A 6,000-nucleotide genomic window follows, 5' to 3' on the forward strand; every position below is an offset into this window, starting at 1 on the left:
TCATGTGTCTTTTGGCTGTTTGAAAATCCTCTTCTATAAAGTGCCTGTTCAAGTCTCTTGCCCATTGTTCTAATGAGTTGTCTTTTTCTCATTGATTTTTGGAGATATACATGCTGGATATAACTCATTTTGGTTATACATGTTGCTTATCTTCTCCCACTCTGTAGTTTGCCTGTTGCCTTTTTTTTTTTTTTTTTTTTTTTCCCTGAGACAGGGTCTTGCTCTGTTGCCCAGGCTACAATCCTTAATTTTAATGTAGTCTAGTTTGTCAATTGCTCCTTTATGGTTAATGCTGTTTGTGCCTATTTAAGGAGTTGTTCCTACCCTAAAATAATGAAGAGAATCTACTAAATTGTCTTCTGGAAATGTTACTGTTTTGCCTTTCATATTTAATTCTATAATCTATGTACAACTAATTTTTATGTGTGGTTAGAAGTAGAAGCCAAGTTACATTTCATTTTCATCTAGATATCCAATTAATCCAAAACTTTTCAATGAAAAAAAAATTCCTATTTCTATATAATACTATCTTTCCATATTTTCTTAATATGTGTGCGTCTGTTTCTGGGTATCCTAATCTGTTTCTTGATCCATGCATCTATCTTTGTACCAGTGCCTACTGTCCTAATTACAGTAGCAAGACCTATATTTTTTCTTCTCCTGTTGGCCCTTTGCATTTGCATGACTGTCAAGTTCCCCAAATACCCTGAAGGGATTTTCTAATGCTAGAATAGTTTGATGCAAATTGATACATTTATAATACTGAGTCTTACAATTCTATAGCCTATATGCTTCATTTTTTTAATTGCTGTCAATAATGTTTTAGATTTATGTGTAAAGGTTTTGCACATCTTTTGTTAGATTTATTGCTAGGCATTTACTATTTAATGAATTGCAAATGGGATCTTTTAAGATTTCATATTCTGCTAGCTTTTTTTTGTGAGACAGAGTCTCACTCTCTTGCCTGGGCTGGAGTGAGTGCCGTGGCGTCAGCCTAGCTCACAGCAACCTCAAACTCCTGGGCTCAAGCAATCCTTCTGCCTCAGCCTCCCGAGTAGCTGGGACTACAGGCATGCGCCACCATGCCCGGCTAATTTTTTCTATATATTTTTAGTTGTCCAGATAATTTCTTTCTATTTTTAGTAGAGACGGGGTCTTGCCCTTGCTCAGGCTGGTTTCGAACTCCTGAGCTCAAACAATCCACCCGCCTCGACCTCCCAGAGTGCTAGGATTACAGGCGTGAGCCACCGCGCCCGTCCATCTGCTACCTTTTATATACAGAAATACAACAAATTTTTGTGTGTTGACCATGAATCAGCACCCTTGTTAACTTCACTAACTCTAATAATTTGTATTCCTTTTTATTTTCTACATATATACTCATAACATCTCTGAAGAATCACAATTTCTTCCTTTCCAATTCTATATTATTTCTTTTTCCTAGTTTGCTCCACTAGCTAGGGGCAATCCATTACTATGTTTTTTTTTTTTCTTTTTTTTTTTGAGACAGAATCTCACTCTGTTGCCCTGACTAGGGTGCCGTGGCGTCAGCCTAGCTCACAGCAACCTCAAACTCCTGGGTTCAAGCAATCCTCCTGCCTGAGCCTCCCAGGTAGCTAGGACTACAGGCACACTCCACCGTTCCTGGCTAATTTTTTCTATTTTTAGTTGTTTGGCTAATTTCTTTCTATTTTTAGTAGAGACAGCGTCTCGCTCTTGCTCAGGCTGGTCTCGAACTCCTGAGCTCAAGCAGTCCTCCCACCTCGGTCTCCTAGAGTGGTAGGATTACAGGCGTGAGCCACCGCGCCAGGCCCATTGCTATGTTTAAGAGATGTGTTGGTGGAGGTCCTTGCCTTATTCTCAAACTCAAAAGGAAAGCTTTTTTTATTTTGCTTTTTTTTTTTTTGAGACAGTCTTGCTTTTTCACCTAGGCTAGAGTGCCATGGCGTCAGCCTATCTCACAGCAACCTCAAACTCCTGGGCTCAAGTGATCCTCCTGCCTCAGCCTCCCAAGTAGCTGCGACTACAGGCACTCACCACTATGCCCTGCTAACTTTTTCTATTTTTAATAGAGACAGGGTCTTGCTCTTGCTCAGGCTGGTCTCAAACTCCTGTCCTCAAGTGATCTTCCCGCCTCGGCATCCCAGAGTGCTAGGATTACAGGAATGAGCCACAGTGGAAAAGTTTTTAACATTTCATTTTTGGGTATTTGCAGTGAGATTCTTGGAAATACCCCTCCTGAGATTTATGATTTGCCTCTCTAGTTGCTGTTATTTTTATTGTAAATTGGTTGGTATAGCCAGAAAACCCTTATCCTTCATGTTTGCTCTTAGCAATTTTCCATCCACTTACCCAGCCTTGCTCCTTGGTTATAAACAACACTTGTTCTTGATGGAGTCAGAATTTTAAACAAAGTCTGCTTTACCATCTTTGACAAGTGTTTGGATAATTTTTTTTTATTCTTTAACGACACTTAGGAGAGCAAGAAAGGAGAAGGAAGAAAAAAAAGAGACAAATAGAAAATAAATGGCAAAATGGCCGACCTAAAGTCCACCAAAACATTAAAGAGACTCAACACTCCAATTAAAAGCAGAGATTATGAGAGTGATAAAAAAAAATAATAAAAAAAATAAGGGCAAGACTCAAATATGTGCTAATACAAGAGACTTTAATTAATTTGAGATGAGGTCTCACTGTGTTGTCCAAGCTGGACTCCAACTGCTGGACTCAAACAATCCTCTCACCTCAGCCCCCCAAGTAGCTGGAATTGCAGGTATACACCACTGCACTCAGCTACAAGAGACTTTATTTTATTTTTTTTTTTTGAGACAGAGTCTCACTCTGTTGCCCGGGCTAGAGTGAGTGCTGTGGCGTCATCCTAGCTCACAGCAACCTCAAATTCCTGGGCTCAAGCGATCCTTCTGCCTCAGCCTCCAAGTAGCTGGGACTACAGGCATGCGCCACCATGCCCGGCTAATTTTTTCTATATATTTTTAGTTGTCCAGATAATTTCTTTCTATCTTTAGTAGAGACGGGGTCTCGCTCTTGCTCAGGCTAGTCTCGAACTCCTGAGCTGAAACGATCCTCCCACCTCGACCTCCCAGAGTGCTAGGATTACAGGCGTGAGTCACCACGCCCGGGCAAGAGACTTTAAATACAAAAACAGAGATGAGACTTCTGGATCGGATGTACTTTTTTTCCTGCTATGTACATCTAAAGATCCTATACATCATATATAAAACAAACATTTAAAAACCCAAAACTCTGAAAAGTGGAGAGACTAAGGCAGACCAGCTAGGAACCCTCAGACTCAAAGAATGACACCATGGTATATTCTCTGTGTTTTCTTTTTTCCCTCATCTGTCTCAGGCTTGGAGCTAAGAAGCCAGCAACCCGGAAATGCCAACAGGTGTGGACAAAAAAGCAAGCAAACAAACCCAACCAAAGCCTGCACTCTTTAGCCAAAGGAACAAGAAAAGGGGAGGGTAGCCAAACAAAAACCGTATATATGTTTATATATATATATATATATATATATGTATATGTGTGTATATATATATATATATATATATATATATATGAATGATAACCATTCTATTCCAGCTGAGCATCATAGAAAAACTTGTGATTCTACCTCCATCCACATCTGGAAGAGGGTAGCCTAGACTTCCACCCTCATGAACCTCAACACCCACAGCTGTGGTGGTGTCAGAGAAAGTCAGATAAGGAGCCAGGACTGAAGTCTGCTGGCCAGTAATGAGCCCCCATCCACCATGGTGCCAGTGGAGACCGTATAGGGAACTTCCACACTTACCCAGCAGTAATAAGGGGCCCTTCCCTCTCTACTGGGATGATGTCAGTGGACATCTAAAGGAGTGTCAGATCTTTCACCAACACCTAGCAGTAATAAGACCACCACCACCATGGTGTCAGTGGAGATTATGTGAAGAACCCTACCCAGAATGCTCATATTCATCCAGAAGTAAACAATGAGTCACCTCCCTTAGGTGTAACAGACACTTTTGTGAACCCAGACTTCTTCCACCTGGCAGTAACTAAGCAGCATGGTCCCTTCTGCTGAAACAGTATCACAGAAAGCCAGCTAAAGCAGAAGGTTAAAATACAGTTCAGAGTCTCATAACATAATGCAAAAATATTCAGGTTTTCGTTGAAAATCACTCATCATAATAAGACCCAGGAATATTTCAAACTGAAAAAAAAGACAATAGATCCCAAATCTAAGACGAGAGAGATATTAGAATTATCTGACAAAGATTTTTAAGCAGTCATGGAAAAAATGCTCCAATAAGCAATTCCAAACACTGAATCAAATGGAAAAGTAGAAAGCCTCTGCAAAGAAATGGTAATATAAGGAAGGGCCAAATGGAAAATTGGAAACTGAAAAATACAATAACCAAAATAAAAAGCTCAGTGGGTGTCTCACCAGTAGAATGGAAGGGACAGAGGGAAGAATCAGTGAACTGGAGATAAAATAGTACAAACTACTCAGTTTGAATGAAAGAGAAAATATAATGAAAGAAATGAACAGAGCCTCAGGAACCTGTTGGATTATAACAAAAGATCTAACACTTTGTTATCAATAATATATCAGAAGATGAGAAAGTGGGGCTAAGAGAACACTAAAGAAAAATGGCTGAAAACATCTGCCCAAAATTTTGGTAAGAGATGAAAATCAGTGGATTCAAGAGCAGAGTGAGTCCCAAACAGGATAAACATGAAGAAATCCATGCCACAATATATTATAATTAAACTTCTGGAAATTAAAGGCAAAAAATATTGAAAGCAGTTAAATAAAAATGACACCTACAGGGGATAAACAGTTTGAATGACAGCCTATTTTCTCAACAGAAACTATGGAGGCTGTGGGAATGTGGCATAATATTTTTCAGATTTGAAAGAAAAGAACTGTCAACCCATAATGAATACCAGTGAAAATATCCTTCGGGAATGAAGGGGAAATTTGGACATTCTCAGCTGAAGGAAAACTGGGAGAATTTGTCACGTGTAGACCTACCCTAAAAGAATGGCTAAAAGAAATTCTCCATACAGAAAGGAAATGGTAAAAGAAGAAATCTTAGCACATTAGGAAGGAAGAAAGAGCATGGCGAACAAAAATATGTGTAAATATAACTAGCTTTCGTTTTCTTCTTAAGTTTTCTGAATTGTAAATGATGGTTGGAGAAAAATTGTAACACTGATGTGGTTCTAAATATATATAGAGGAAATATTTAAGATGATTATATTATAAATAGGGAAGGGTGATGGGAGATAAAGTTCCTATACTTGAACTGGTAAAATGATGTCACTAGTAGACCATTGTAAGTGATATATAATGTAATATCTAGAGTAATCACTAAAAAGCTATACAATAATATAAACCTAAAAACACTATAGATAACTCAAAATGAAATTCTAAGAAGTATTCAGTTAACTTACAGGAAGGTAGGAAAAAACAAATAAAAATCATAGAGTACAAACAGAAAACAAGAAATTATATGGCAGACTTACTCCCTAACATATAGAGAATTGTATTATATGTTAATAATCTAAGTATACCAATTAAACAACAGAGGTGATGAGCAGAGTGACCCAACTATATGCTGTCAACAAGAAACTTACTTTAAATATAATGATAAAGGCAAATTAAAAATAAGGATGGAAAAGATATGTAAAAATTAATCAAAGGAAAGCAGAAGTGGCTATATTAATATCAGCACGTAGACTTCAGAGGAAGGGAATTTGACAGAGACAGAGAGGGACATTATATAATGATAAAAGTGTCAATCCACCAAGAAGACAGCAATTCTAAAAGCATATACCAAACAATGTGTATATACAAACAACAGAGTGCAAAATATGTGAAGCAAAATATATAATTGAAAGAAATGGAAAAATTCACAATTACAGTTGGAGATTCAGCACCTCTCAACAATTCATAAAACAACTGGACAGAAAACTAGCAAGAATATAGAATAACAC

The sequence above is a fragment of the Propithecus coquereli genome, unplaced genomic scaffold, assembly GCF_000956105.1.
Source record: "Propithecus coquereli isolate 6110/MARCELLA unplaced genomic scaffold, Pcoq_1.0 Scaffold44, whole genome shotgun sequence".
In the NCBI taxonomy this organism is placed as follows: Eukaryota; Metazoa; Chordata; class Mammalia; order Primates; family Indriidae; genus Propithecus; species Propithecus coquereli.